General features: G+C 33.7%; 1 protein-coding gene and 1 long non-coding RNA gene across 6 annotated transcripts in view; both read right to left on the bottom strand.

The window, feature by feature from the left end:
• Positions 1-15,315, bottom strand: part of LOC139357473 (uncharacterized) — a 67,488-nt gene extending 52,173 nt beyond the window's left edge. Inside the window, exon 1 of the long non-coding RNA XR_011610687.1 lies at positions 631-15,315. This is a non-coding gene — a long non-coding RNA (uncharacterized lncRNA). The remainder of the gene's footprint in view (positions 1-630) is intronic.
• LOC105485445 (dihydropyrimidine dehydrogenase) overlaps positions 1-16,076 on the bottom strand; it is an 875,814-nt gene that overhangs the window by 745,535 nt on the left and 114,203 nt on the right. The window lies entirely within an intron of this gene.

The following is a 16,076-nucleotide window of genomic DNA, read 5'->3' as shown; positions in this document are numbered from 1 at the left end:
CACAGAGACATTATACAATGGTTAGCCAGTCACATTACATCAAGTAAAAACAATAAGTTCCCATGAAGTTTATTATTATTGGAGTGGCTTTAGTACTTCTTGGGAAGCACTAATGATGACCCTGCTTTGTATGATCAATCAGCAAATTTTCAAAAAGTTTACTGAGTACATGACAGTAATTTCTAGAGGCAAAGATATACCTGCATGAATAAGCTTTCATCCTGAAAAAAAAAAATCACCTTCTGAAACTCCATGCTAGTTATCTGAAACAACAAAGGTGAAGTACAAATTATGTGATCTATCATAACCTGAAATAAACATATATTGCTACTCTGTGATTTTGGTCTTTATCTCAGTATGACCCATTTATTGAGACTGTTACCTCAAGATGCTCTCCCATGGAGCTTTCACTGAGAATACTTTAATCCATTTTCTTAAAAATCCATAACAAAATTACTAGGATCTCAATGTCTTATCAAAACTTTTTTTGTCTCAAAAATGATACATGAAAAAGATAATCTTCAATAAATGTAGGTAAAGTATTTTATACCTGCAGCGTTGAATTGTTCCACTGGAGGGTAGCAGGGGGAAAAAAAGTTCACGTTGCCTAGAACAGAACCTTGTTGTTACCTTAAAGTATGTTCTTTCTGGATTTTCTAATTCAATCATCCTCCTCTTCCAATGCACATCTCCAAACCTCCCATTTCACTTGTTCAATTCCCCCATTAATAGTGATATTTACGCTCCTCAGGATCTCTGTGTAGCAAAGTCATTTAGTGGAGGCACCAGAACTAGACTATGGAAACATTCAAATCCCATATTTGCCATTTATTTTTTGTATAAATGTAGATGTCTTCATGATATTAACTGTAAAATTAAAGTAAGAATAATACTTTAAATTTAAGTAATAATACCTACTTCATAGGAGTGTCGCAAGAATTGAGTAAATACACGTAAAGTATTTAGAAAAGTTGTTTGCACATAGTAGGTGAGCAACAAATTATAGCTATAATTATTATTGATTTCTCTTATTTTTTCTTATCTATTTACTTCATCCAAGTTTTTACCATTGAAATTCTATTTTTCATCACCTCAAATAACTTTTTATAAAGAGCCCACTTGCAGTTCTTCCATCATGCCTTTTTTTTTAGAATATCCTAATTCTAGATGAAAATATCCATGTCCACAGTGAAAACCTGTGCAGAAAACTAGCCTCATAGTCTAAACTCTTTCATTGATTGAGCTCTCAACACTGCACAGCAATGGAACTTAACTTCTTTGGTCAAACTCCCACTCTCCCATTCCCCAGAACAACTCTTTAAAACTTTCTTCCTTCTCTTCCAATTTCCAAGCCAGTCCTATTCCATTACTTCATCCTCACCAGATAACCTTTCTTTCTACTTCTGTGTCAGAATCAAAGTTTTCCAGTGGCACTCCCAAATAGTGCTGCCACCATCTCTGTGAACCTATTTGTAACTGCCACTGTCTTTTTTTCTGCCTGTTATCATGCTGGTGTTTCTGACCCTCCTCCTAGTAAAGAGAAATCCCTACAAGTGTAATTAGATTCCATCTCCTTCCACCTTCTGTAGAGTCACATGCTTTTAACTTTCATCTCTTCTGTTGTTTCTTGGAGCCTCCTTAATATCATTTAATTATGTTTGATTGCTCCAATCTGGTAACATTTCTCCCTGAGTCTTAACATCTCCTTCCTCCTCTGCATAGACAAAAAGTAGGAAAAAAGTTTGTCATCTATAGTGACAATCTCCATTTCCTTTCTTTGCATTCATCCAGCCATTCATTCTACAACCTATTCCAATTGCTATGGACTGAATGTCTGTGCCCACCAAAATTCACACGTTGAAGCCCCAATCCCATTGTGAAGCCTTTGGGAGGTAATGAGGTCATGATGATGGTGCCTACATGGATAGGATTAGCATCCTTCTAAAAAGAGGGCAGAAAGCTAGTTAGGTCTCGTTCCACCATATGAGGACACAGCAAGAAGACAAAACTCTCTGTAAGTCAGAAAGAGGGCCTTCACCAAGAACCTCTACTGGCTCCTTGAACTGAAACTCCTAACCTCCAGAACTGTGAGAAGCAAATGTTGGTTGTTTAAGCTACCCCACTGATGGCGTTTTGCTATAGCGCCAAAACTGACCAAAGCACCAATTTAGTTTCTGCTTCTACTCTTCAAATGGATACAGCTTATGTCACTAATTATGGCCCTGCCACGACTTATATTTTACTGGGAGAGATGCATTAAAGATTTTTAAAACGTAAGATAATATAGCATATTAGATAGTTTTAAGTTCTCAGAAGAAAAATAAATTAGGAAAACAGATCAGAAGTGTTAATGCTATAGGTTGAGTTCCAATTTTATATGGTAGCCAAAAAAGGTGAACCTGAGAAGCTTAACATTTGAGGAAAGAACTGAAGGATGAGAGGAAACATCTGGGGGCATAGAAATATCTGGGGGCATGCAAATATCTGGGGGCAGAGGGAACAGCAAATGGAAAGGCCCATTTTTTTCTCTCTCATGTTTCTTTTTTCCTGTATTCTGTGAAACTGTTTTACGGTTTGCCTCCTCTCTCCCTTATTGAAATTTCAACCATGTAGAGTAACTATTCACTGCTCAGCATGCTTTTTTTTTTTTCCAATTTCTGTAGTTCTTGTCTCAATTGTTTAATTTAAAATATGTGATAAAGATTATTTATTTTATTATATGAGTAGTAGTGTCTAATTTTCATACAAACTTAAAATATCTCCTTTTAATATTTTAGAAGTGGGATATAAAATATAAATAACAAATTAAAATTAAAATACATCAGTGTGTCAATTGAGCTTTTACTTTGTAAAGGGCACTATGTCTAACAGAAAAAAATGATGCAAAGAAGCCAGATTGTAGTGGGTTGAGGTATGACTGGGAGGTAAAGACGTGGAGTCACGCTGTTCAGATTACATATTCAAAAAGCTTGGCAGTGAAATGCCTTCCAGATAAATTTGTAGTTGGATACAGCACAATTCTGACAGTTGGCTCTAGCAAATTCTTTCAGGTTTTTAAAACTATTTAATTATGAACATATGAACATAAGCCTTAATTAAGACAAATCTTTCTTCTGCCTGAATAAGAACTGCCAAGATGTCAGAGGGCAAGACTAAAAGTTCCTGTCTGAACTCATTTTACAGTCTCCACATTTGCAGACTGTATAATGCTCCATTCTACCAGCAATCACTCAGCACATTCTCACACTGTTTCAGGGTCACCTCTTCTGCAGTAGGAACTTTGGACTCGTACAATAAGAAATATACAAGGAACCACAGAGTCAGAAGCAGTTTGTACTACTCAAAGCACAATTTTCCTTCTGGAGCCTCAGATCTATCCCTCAGATATTTCTTTTACCAAGACTCCCAACTATATCTTTTCAAGATTCACTGTCAAGAGACATCTGACTTGTGAGGTCTTATCCTCCCTTAGTATAGAAGTCCCAGTTCTCCCACTTATCCTTCTTGCCTTGGTTGACTTTTCTGAAACCTAGATCTCTTGCCATTAAAAAAAAAGTGTCAAATTTCCACAAATCCACAAAATCAACCCTTTTTCTCCTGTGCTATAGTCCAAGATGTTGGTCCTGAAGTAATTTCTGATTATTTTTCAAAAGTTCTATTGGATCGTATGTCAATTTTTTTTGTAATGTTGTTGTTTGTTTAATTCATAACATCTTTTCCTCAAACTAAACTGAACTGGCAAGAAACAGATACCTGCAAAAAACTGAGACAGGCAAACCAGCCTTTAAATGATTCAAAGTTTAGTTCTTACATGCCTTCAACATAAAAGTTTATTAATCTTTCAAAATGAACATATTTTCTCAAACTGAAGGTATGAAATTATTACAACAAAAGCAAACTAAATATATTAAATGCTGTATAATTATCTCATTTATATGGCTAAGGTTATTAGCTTATATATGGTGTCTTTAAAGTAATTCCCATTTGCAGTTACATTTCAAACTGCCGATTTGACGCACCAGTCAGGAGGAATGCCACAACTCCTGCTGTGCTAAACTTACTGAAACAAATAGAAAAAACACTTTATTGTGTTTTGTTCCTGTTTTACTATTTTGTAATTGGACTACCCTACAGGAAATACTCTTCTTTATAATATATCACTAAGTTACTATAATAATCTTGTTTCATGTTCTTCCTTTATATATATTTCTGAATTGTCATTTGTCATTGGTAAAAATACTACGAGAGAAAAAAATTGAGACATTAATCAAAAAGATGTTTTAAAACTACTGATAATGGTGATTGCTCCTAATTACATGATTGAATGTATATTCGGAGAATGAAAATATGGACACATATACTTCTATCCAAGTATCTATGAAATGGGACTATACAGACAGATGAGAAATATTTTGAAAAATGTGACATCCAATTTTTTAAGAAAAAGATTAACAGCATATATCTCACTACAAAAAGACTATGAAGTTCCCTTCTAATTATTAAATGAAACATGGCTGAAAAATCAAAATTTCCTTGTATATAAAGGAGTCTTGAAATTCACTCCTGTAAACTATGACTTAGGGGTATATTCCATTATGCTTATTTATTACCATGCGTTACACGGTTGGTTTTGCCAAAGCAAATAACTTTTATGAAAAGTGCCGATATCTTTCTTGATGAATTAAAAGTGTTAATTCAGAAAATACTAGGCAACTCCACTTCATATCTACCTGGACTTAAAATATCAAGATCATTTTTAAAGTGAAAATAACTTTGAAAATATTTTGTCACTGAAGCAGTACAATTCATTTAAATGGTTTTAAATCGAAGTAGTTTTATGAACAATTGTACTGAATAGCAATGAAATTTCATTTCTAGTGAATAATGAAAAATATCATCACAGTCTATTAAAAAAACAAAATTTGTCATTATATTAAATGTTATTTTTCTTGTCCCGAATTCTCATTTGTTATGAATATCTTTGAGGGAAAAACAAGAGCCTATGTAGTGGGATATAACATCCGATTTAGAATTTTATATAAATAATGCCTGTTCTTTATGTATTATCACCACTTACTAAGGATCAAACCACAAGAATACTAAAATATTCTATTTTACATAAAGACACATATAGAATTTTCTCAGAAATAGACACATTTGTGAGTAGTAAAAAAATTGAAAGGAATTAAACATAATCATGCAAATTACTTCCTATAATATAATGTCCTAAAACTATTTGTGAGATCTCAAGATGTTAAGATGCTATACAAATTCATTAAGAAAAATAAATGAAAGTATTTATTTCATAAAACATTAATTAGACAAATTCTACAATGTATTTTATCTATCCCTACAGTATCTCACTGATATTTATCTTCCTACACCAAAGTCAAAGTCATTTGATTGTGTTCACCCAGGTACAGCATACTCAATGATACAAAACTCTCTCCAGAGAAAAGAGGGAATGAAAGAAATTAGAAGATAACAGGTTGCATATTCTAGCTGTAAAAACAGACACTTTAGGATAGGTAAGTGTTTAAGTGGTCATATAAAAAGCTCAATTAAAACTAATTTAACTTCATCTCTTAGGATTTGTAAACCTATACTTTTGAGCATTGAACTGAGTTGACAGGACAAAGTTATCCTTAATTATTTTTTATTTAACTAGATCAATTAATAACTAATTCTTACCAAAATAATAAATTATTTCATTTATATATGAGGTAGCTGCAATATTCTATTATGGTTTTATAAAAAAGATAAATACTAATTTGGCACTTGATAAAATATTTTGTTTAAACAAGCAATAATCTAGCTACATTTTGATTCACTTAAATGAAATATAAATTGAAAAGCAAGGATCACAGAAATTAAGGGGCTTACTAAAAATTACAGTCAGTCCCACTGACAGAGCCAGAAGTAGAACTGTGAGAATGTAGGAGACCAACTGAAAGGCAAAGCAAATGAATTTGGGGATGTAAATGTTGAGTCTGAAGTTCTTAAAGAATAATAAAATATCAAACAAGCATTTAAAACTGTAAGTTTGAGATTCAAGAGGGTGACTAGGGCACAGAATACATACCCGAGAGACACTAATATACAGAGTGGATAAGAGCCAAAGAATAGAACATGAACACAGAGTGAGAACAGGCCCAGGCATGAAACTTTCTTACACGTACAGATTTTAAAGAAAATATAGGGGAAAAAGACAGCGGGTTAAATATTTTGCTTGAAATAAAACGGAAAGTAACTTATTTTTAAAAAACACAGTTTTGTCTTCCTTTAAACATGGTATGTAGTTGCTTATATTCAATCAATCCATGACTTTGATTACCAAAACAATGTGCTGAGTTAGACACAGAAAGGAACTTCACTTTCTAGGCAGAATGTAGTAAGTCACAGGAGGCCAGTCAATGTTCTCTCTGCTAAAATCTAGAAAAAGCTGGATAAACCGCAACATCATATTTTTTAGAGGCATAAGACATCTGAGAAAGCAAGAAGTAGACAAACGAAAGTTCCTAAGACAGGAGAACTTTCTCAAGATGGGCTAAGGAGAAATCAGCAAAACATTTAGTGGTCACTGGCACAGAGGGAGGGGTGTTATAATTGGAAAATTAAGAGAACAAACACATCTGTTTCCCCACTGGACACATACTGCATTCAAGAAGTTTGTAGGAGGCTAAAAAGAGAGGCTAGAAGCTTCCAAAATACAGAAATAAACAAAATGAATGAGGGCTCAGGAGAAGCATAAAATGTAAATTGCCAGGACCCGAAAGAAAAAAATTGACCAACCTCAAATCATAGTTGGAGATTTTAGCAACCCTCCATCAGAATCATAAACAAATAACAGTAATGATACTGAAGAGCTAGATAAATCTATTGCCTGAATTTAATTGATATTTATAGAACACTAAATCCAACAATTGCAAAATAAACATTCTTGTCAAGTTCCCACAAAACATTCACCAAGAATAGACTACATGCAGGTACAAAAATCAAGTTTCAAAAGATTATAATCTTATAGATTTTATTTTCTGGCCATAATGGAAGAAAATTAGAAGTCAATAACAGTAAAATCTAGAAGAAGATGTTTCACATCTTCACCAAAATTTGAGTTTTGCCAGTGTTCTTAATATTCATCATACAAGTGTGTATAAAATAGTATGTTACTGTTGTTTTAATTTGTGTTTTCCTGATGGCTAATGATGTTGAGCACACTCTCATGTACCTACTGGATGTGTATATATCATCTTTTGGGACATTTTTCTACTCAAATATTTTGACTATTTTAAAAAATTGTGTACTCTTTCTTTTTTAGATTAGTTTTAGGTTCACAGTAAAATTCAAAGGAATGCATAGAGTTCCCATATTTTTCCTACCCCCACACAAGGAAAACTTCCCTCACCATCAACATTCTGAATCAGAGTACTACACTTATTACAATGATGAACTAACACTGACACATCATTATCACACAAATTTCACAGTTTACATTAGAAATCATTCTTAGTGTTGTATATCCTAAAGCCTTTGACAAATATACAATAATATGGATAGTATCATACAAACTATTCTCACTGTCCTAAAAATCCTCTGTGCCTCACCCATTCATCTCTTCTTCCTAAACCCCTTCCAATCCCTCATATTTTCACTGCCTTTTTAGTTTTGCCTTTTCCAGGATGTCATACACTTGGAATAATACAGTGTGTAATCATTTCAGATCAATTTCTTTCATTTAGTAATATGCATTTAACTGTCCTCCATGTCTTCTGTGACCTGATAGCTCATTTATTTTTAACTCTAAATAATATTCCTTTGTCTGGATGTACCACAATTTATTTAGGCCTTCATCTTTTAAAAACATATTGGTTAGCTCAAAGTCTAACAATTATGAATAAAACTGCAGTAAACATCCGTGTGCAGGTTTTTGTGTGGACATGAGTTTTCAACTACTTTGGGTAAATGCCAAAAATGCAATTGCTGGACTGGATAGTAAGAGTATGTTTAATTGTGTAAGAAAGTGCCAAACTGCCTTCCAAAGTGGCTTTACTATTTTTGCATTCCCAGCAAAAAATGAATGACAGTCCCTTTTGCTCCACATTCTCATCAACATTTGGTGGTGTCAGTGTTCTGGATTTTGGCCATTCCAATTGTGTAGCGGTATCTGTTGTTTTAATTTGCAATTCCCTAATGACATATTTTCACATGGTTATTTGCCATCTGTATATCTTTCTTGATGAGGTGTATGTTCAGATCTCTTGCCCATTTTAAAATCAGGTTATTTTCTTATTGTTGAATTTTAGTGGTTCTTTTTATATTTTTATGTCATTTATTTATCTGATATGTTTCTTTCATAAATTTTTTTAACCAGTCTGTAGCTTATCTTTTCATTCCCTTGATAGTGTCTTTTGCAGAGCAGAAATATTTAATTGTAATAAAGTCTAACTTATCAATTCTTTAGTTCATGGATCATGCCTTTGGAGTTGTATCTAAAATGTTATCACCAAATCCAATAACATCTATATTTTCTCTGTTATCTTCTCAGAATATAGTAGGCATGTGTTTTCTACTTAGTTCTATACTTCATTTTGAGTTAATGTTTGTGAAAGGTGTTAGGTCTGTGTCTAGTGTGTCTAGATTTCTTTTTAGCATGTTTATGTCCAGTGGTTCCAGTATCATTTATCCATTGAAATGCCTTTGCTCCTTTGTCAAAGGCCAGTTGATTACGTAGGCCTATTTCTGGGCTCTGTATTCTGGCTCATTGATCTTGTCTATCCTTTCAATAACACCACATTGTCTTGACTAGGGCACCTTTATAGTAAGTCTTAAATTTGGGTATTGTCAATTCTCAGATTTTGTTCTCCTTCAATATCATGTCAGTTATTCTGAGTCTTCTGCTTTTCTGTATAAGGTCTGGAATCAGTTTGTCTATAAGCAAGATATAATATCCTGAGATTTTGATTGTAATTACATTGAATCTTCAGAACAAGTGGGAAAGAACCAACATCTTGAGAATTGTGAGTATTCCTTTCCAGAAACATAAAAGATGTTTCCATTTATTTTGTTTTTCTTCAATTTCTTTCACCAGAATCTTATAGATTTCCTCATATAGATCTTGTACCTATGTTATGAGATTTATTAAGTATTTCCTTTTTTGGTACTAATTTAAATGATATTATCTTTTAAATTTCAAATTCTAATTGTGCATTGCTGATATATATGAAAACAATTAACTTTTGTATATTAATCTTGTATCTGGCAACCTTGTTTATTAGTAAGGAACTAATAATTGCTGATTAGTTCTATGAACATTTTTGGTCAACTTTTAGGATTTTCTACATGGACAATCATATCGTCTGTGGACAAATGTAGTTTCATTTATTTCTTCCCAAACTGTATATCTTTATTTTCTTTTCTTTCCCATCACATTAGCTAGTGCTGCCAGTATGATGCCAAAAAGCAGTGGTCAGAATGAACATCCCTGCCTTGTTCCCAATCCTACCAGGTCTTAAATTGGGGTTTATATTGTTTTATTATTTAAAATAATTATATATCCATAATCTTTTAAAACTATAATAAATATATGGAGTAATTTTATTTTGTAAAAAACTGCCAAACTGTCTTCCAAAGAGGCCATAAACTTTCTTTTAAGTGATTTCTTCACTGCATTTGAAAAGTTTTCATGTTTAACTTCATTGTTCAGTTCAAAATATTTTTTTTAATTTCCCGTTATTTATTTTCTGACCTATGGTTATTTTGAAAAGTGTTAATTTCTCAATGTTTAGACCAGTATGGCTAAATATGAGAGATAAATTGAGTTCTAAAATATAAAGTCACAGAGGCAGTAGAGGGGATCAGAAACACACAGAGCATTGTCACAATTTTGACTTTTACTCTAAGTGCAGTTTGAAATCACTAGCGGGTTTTGAGCAGAGGAGAAATATGATTTGACCAAATTAAAAGATCACTCAAGCTCCTGTGTGAAGAACAGTCTTTATGGATACCAGTTACAAGAGTAATCTTCAATCTTGACTGCATTCTGAAATTATCTGCAATGGGATGCTTCAAAAATACTGATGCTAACTGCTACGTCTCCAACACATACACATACACATGCACATACACACATAGACATGTGATTCATGCATGCCTGTAATTCTCATTTAATTGATCTGAAGTTTGGGTTAGATATTGGGATTTTTTTAACCACCCTCACCACACCTCCAGCCCAAGATGTCAGCTGTTACAATAGCCAGCAATTATGGTGGCTTGGACTGAAGTGGTAGTCTTAGAAGACGTCAGTCTCTTAATATTTTGGATATATTTTTAAAGGAGAGTCAACAATAGTTTCTGATTAACTGACTGTAGAATGCGAGAGATAATTTTAAGAAGACTAGAAGAGTCAAGGACTACCTAAAATTTGGGGCAAGCTAACTTCTGTAGAACTACAAGATAAATCAGTGGTCGTGAGGAGATGTAGGGTGGCAGAGGTAAGATGTAGTATACACAATAGCACAGAATTAAGTGTCTGAGGTAATTGTGAGAGTAGGTGATGGATTAAGGTGGAGAACCAAAAATACTGGGGGAGAAAAATTCAAGGAATAGAGGTCAGGTGCTGAACGCCTCACCTATGTAGGATATTGAACTAACAAAGAATCAGGACAAAAGTTGGACAAAGTGAGCGAAGAGATAAATTTTAAAGAATAAGGAATGTGACCAAAGAATCCACAGGAGGCTATAGGAAAGATGGGTGACAGGCAATATGATGTAATGGGAATCACATTTGATAGATTTCCAGAAGAGAAAGGTAAAATAAAGAAGCATCAATGGCAAATAAAAAGGGCACTTACCCACCTAACTTAGTAAAACAGATATGAAGAGAAAACAGCATCATGTATTAAATAATTATATAGGATATCATCCTATTATCCCTTTAATTACAGATTAAGGGGAATGAACATTTAAATTTGATATTGTCAAATAACCCTGCAAAGAAACAGTCTACCAATGTACACTCTTACCAATAGTGTTCCCTATCCATCCAGTTACACCAGAGACCTGACAGTTAATACTCTTCTCCCATCCTTCACATTTTACATCCTAAACATCTATCCAATCCCTGCACACTACGAGAGCTCTAATATGCATATTATCTCTTACCAAAACAAACATGAAAGCCTCCCATGCGGACACTCTGTATTCATTGTAGAACCTTCTGAACCTTTTTATTTCAGCCAGTGATATTTTTTAAAATTCTACAATTATAGTTACGTATCTCAAAAGCTTAATTATTTTAAATACTTACTAGGATACGAAATTCTCCTAGTATAAAGACAAAATTTCTCAGTGGGGTTTCCCAAGGTTGGCCCCTATCTACAGCTTCAACCTCATCTCCCACAATGTACTTCCATGCCCTCCATGCTTAGTCATATTGGTCTTCAGTTACCTTCATCAACCACAGGCCTACAAAAACTTTGCGTCAGAAATCTCTCATTTAGGTATTGGCCTATTTTCTTAACCTATATCCACTTACCCTTCTTTCAGACTTCAGCTTGATTTACTCTTTGTTAAAGACTTCCCTGTCAAATCTTCCTATAATTTACACTCTTAGCAACATTTCTTCGTCTTTGTAGAATTATCTCAGTAATAATTTTATATACATTTGTGTGGTTATTTGATCAATGCCCACCTGCCTGCCCATTATCAAATTTTCATGAGGATAAAGCTCATGAAAATTTGTTCATAACTGTATCCCCAGTTTCTACTTGTACTTTGCATATGTAAGAACTCAATAATTATTTGAAAGACTAAACCAGATGTAAGAGTACCTCCACAAATTTTCAATGCCACTGTGTCGTCAATGGCCTTACACTATAATTCTTAAACTAGTCATCCATTAGATATAAATGCTAGTAGTATTCACAAATACAAACATTTCTCAAAACAATAAATATTTCAATGTAATAACCCGTCTTTCTTAAAGAAATTCTCTAAATGTTATAGATTAGATCTAAGCCCCTTGCATATAAAAATTACTTCGTTTCTAAACTTCAATTAATTTTACAATCAACCAGTATTCTTAATTCCGTCTTAATACACATACTAAAATTTAAAATTATATTAAAATACATTATCATGTTGCAAATATATAACTTTTCCTCTATTATAATCTCCAAGTTGTAGGTTGAAATTCAAAGTGTATGTGATGGTGCACTGTAACTGTTAGCTACAGATAGTTCTTATAAAGGCTAATACCCTTTAATTACTAATCACAGATAAAGAGTCTGAGGTCATTAAATAAATTAATTTAAAACTATAAATAAAAATGTGACACATACACATTTGAAGGTATCATTAACATTAGAAAATCACTATAAGTGAAAATTTTAGAAAACAATACAACAGTCATCCCTTTCCGGTGGTAACTTCTTTCTTTCCTTATCAGTTATTAAATAGCTGTGGCTATTTTCAGACTTTCCTTTACCCACTGCTTCTTCCCCACTGGTTTTGCTTTAATCTTCTCTCATGATTTTAGAATTAATAAATGCATGCTGATGACTTAAAACATTTTATGCACATCACTGGCTTCCATCTAAATACTTTCAAAAAACCACCTCTTTTGATGGTAAATCTACCCCTAGGCACTAAGCTTTGAAAGCAGGAATTGAGGGCTGTTCACTCTTATACTCTAGCACCCAGCCTTGTGCCTGGTATTTGACAGGCCTCATAACCAAACTGAATTTAATGATCAAGAACAGAAAAAGATTTGCCTTATATTGTTTTTAGTAAACATATATGGTAACTACAATCACTTTCTGTATAATTAGAGATAAACCTGAAATGTGATAAGCCATTCAAAAATACTCAATTTGAATCATGGTACAAGGAATGTGTATGTATAATATTTATATATGTCTTCAAACACTAAGGATTTTTTTCCAAAGTGCATTTTTAAGGCTGAGTACCCTAACAGTAACACAATCATATAGATTTAGTCAAGTCAAAGTAATCTACTATGTTATATATTTATGAAGATATAAAATACAAAACTTGGCTTATAGAGAGATATTCATGGTCCTAAACTATTTTGCAATTTAAAAAATATTTCTATGCATCATCATATTTAAAAAGTATTTGTTTTTATAAACAAGCAGAAAAATCATAATCACAGGCATACAATGATTTAGATATGTCTGGAAATTATTAGTTTGCTCATATAATTAGAGGTTTCAAAGAGTGTACGTTAGTATTGATATAGTCAAGAAACCCTTCTTCAATAACTATGTTGTCTATAGAAATATGTGTGACAAAAATATCATGCTCTTTAAAAACAGACAGGTACTTTGGTGGAAGTACTGAAAGGAAAATCAATTCTCAAAAAATTTCAGAAGAACAGAATATAATCCTGGGTAAATATGAAATGCAGGACAAGTCTTATATTAATGCCAAAGAACAACAGACTGTCATTTTGGTGGAATGCCCCATACAGGGAACAACTTTCAGACTGCAGTTAATGGTAGTGGCTGGATCAAACTGGCTACCCAATGTCTATAAATTATTTAATATAGTTTCCTCATATGCAATCATTTACCTTTAATTATGTGTCAAAAATAGTAATTATTTTCATTCACAGGAAGAAAATTCTTATCATTTTCTCACTATTAAAAAGAAAAAAAATCTGATTCCCCAAACAGCTTTTTCATCCAAGCTGTTTAAATTTCAACCCAATTCTTACCTCTGGGTGAGAAATGTCTCAAGCAATATTCCCTCCCAGAATATGAAATTATAAACATCATCTAAGGGGATGAAAGAAGCAATGAAATACGAAGAAAAAATATGACAATGACAAATATAATGCCAGTAAGTAATTTAACCTTATTGTAAATCATTTTTCTTTCCCCATCTAAAAGAAAAAAAAGAATTACTCTAAACTCTCCTGAAAGATAGAGAAAGATGCTAGCAAGATAATTGGTTTGTAAACATAGCACAGATATCGACTAAAAGTATTACTTCTGTGGTCCAATGACAAATACCCATTTCCACTAAAAGTTGATGTTATGGAAGATCTCTAAATAAAATTACTACTATTACTTCTTCTATTCCCAAGCCAAAGTAATGGCCCTTAAAATGGGACAGAGCTATAAGCCTTAAGTGAGAAAATGTACTAAATCAAACTAAATTTCCTAGACCCCTTAGGAAATATTAGGAAGACTGATCTTTAAATATCTGCATATAATTCCATGATATCTACCATTTTATTCCTTTATTCCTTTAATGAAGCTTTTCTCTAATATGTGTGTAAAGTGTACTGACAAAGTACTTATATCCCATGGCCTAGATAGGAAACATACACACACACACACATACACAGACACACACACACTCCTAAAAATTTCTGAGAGGTAATGAGTTCTGCAAGAGGAATGAGTCTGGGTTCAAATTCTGGCTCCTTCAATTTTCTGTCATATGCCCAAATTACTTTACCTCTTTCATTCAATTTTATTCACCTAGCATTTACTGATCCCTTTTAGAAAAGATGACACTGAAGCTGAGAGCTGAAGAGCAAGGAACAGCAAGGCATGGAAGAGCCCATGTAAGAAGGAGCCCAGATAAGCATCAGGTCCAAGCCCGGAAAGTTTTAGGGATGGAAAGACGGTTGGTCAGAAACTTTGCGAGCAAGGATGAAAGAGGTTAGACATATGGTTAATGAGTCAGAGGAAGATCACAAAGGTATTTGCAAGAGAAGTTAGGAATACGGAATTTGTCATTTATTCTAAGTAAAATAGCAAGCCTTTGGAGAGAAAGGTCACAACTTGGTTCATCTTGGTGATCTGTGGAAAATGGATGTTTAAAAAAAGTGAAAAAAAGAAAATCAGTAGTTCAGATGAGAGGTAAGGAGGGTATCAGGGGAGAAACAAAATTGGATTCCAAGGATATAGCTGTAATAGGAATTTTTATACAACTTTCTTTTTGATTAGATGCAAGTGTGAGAGAGAAAAATTTTCCATGAATTCCAGATTTGTAGTTCAAATAACTAAAGATGATGCTACTATTCTTTACTCAGATAGAAAGACTAGTGGACGAATTAGTTCAGTGGAGGATTGTGGTGAGAAATCCAGGAATCTCCAGCCTGGCCAACATGGTGAAATCCCATATCCATTAAAAATACAAAAACTAGCCAGCTGTGGTGGTGCGTGCCTGTAGTCCCAGCTACTCGGTAGGCTGAGGCATGAGAATCGCTTGAACCTGGGACAGGGAGGATGCAGTGAGCTGAGATCGTGCCATTGCACTCCAGTCTATGAGACGGAGTGAGACCCTGTCTCAAAAAAAAAAAAAAAAAAAGGAAAGAAAGACAGAAGGAAGGAAGGAAGGAAGGAAGGGAGGGAGGGAGAGGAAGGAAGGAAGGAAGGAAGGGAGGGAGGGAGGGAGGGAGGGAGATCCAGATCCAGATATCACCTTTGGATATGTTAAATTTGAGTTATTATTTACATATTGAAGTGGCTAAGTCAAGTGTTTGACTGAAGTATAAAGCTGAAGTTTAGGGGAGACATCAAAACCAGAGACGAAAGTATGACAGTTATCAAATAGATGGTTATTTAAGGAAAGAGTTGATAACTACCTAGGAACAGAGGGGAAAATAGTAGAAACAAGGCATTCCAATACTATGTCCTCTAATATGTTAATATGTAGACACTGAAAAGAAGAAGACATAGCTGCCTAGGAGAGTTAAAAGGAGTGGCCAATGAAGCAGGGGAGGAATAAAATGATGTTGAGTAACTTAAGCCTAGGAGGAAAAATGTTTCAAGAAAGGATAGTCAATTGGAGCAAATGCTGCAGAGGAGTCAAGTACAAATTACAGATTTGGCAACACAGAACAGTCTCACTGAACTGACAGCAAGAGATGTCCAGGTGGAGTGGATTAAGGGAGATCAGAAAATGAAAAACCTTTATTGACAACTCTTTCATTAGGCGTTGAGGGTGAGGAGCAAAATGGAGTGGCACCTGGAAAGGAAAATATAGATAGGTTTCGTTTATTTGTTTGTCTTTAAGATGCACTATATGCAAGTATGCAGATG

Source organism: Macaca nemestrina, chromosome 1, assembly GCF_043159975.1.
Source record: "Macaca nemestrina isolate mMacNem1 chromosome 1, mMacNem.hap1, whole genome shotgun sequence".
NCBI lineage: Eukaryota > Metazoa > Chordata > Mammalia > Primates > Cercopithecidae > Macaca > Macaca nemestrina.
This window is presented reverse-complemented; position numbering and strand designations above follow the sequence as displayed.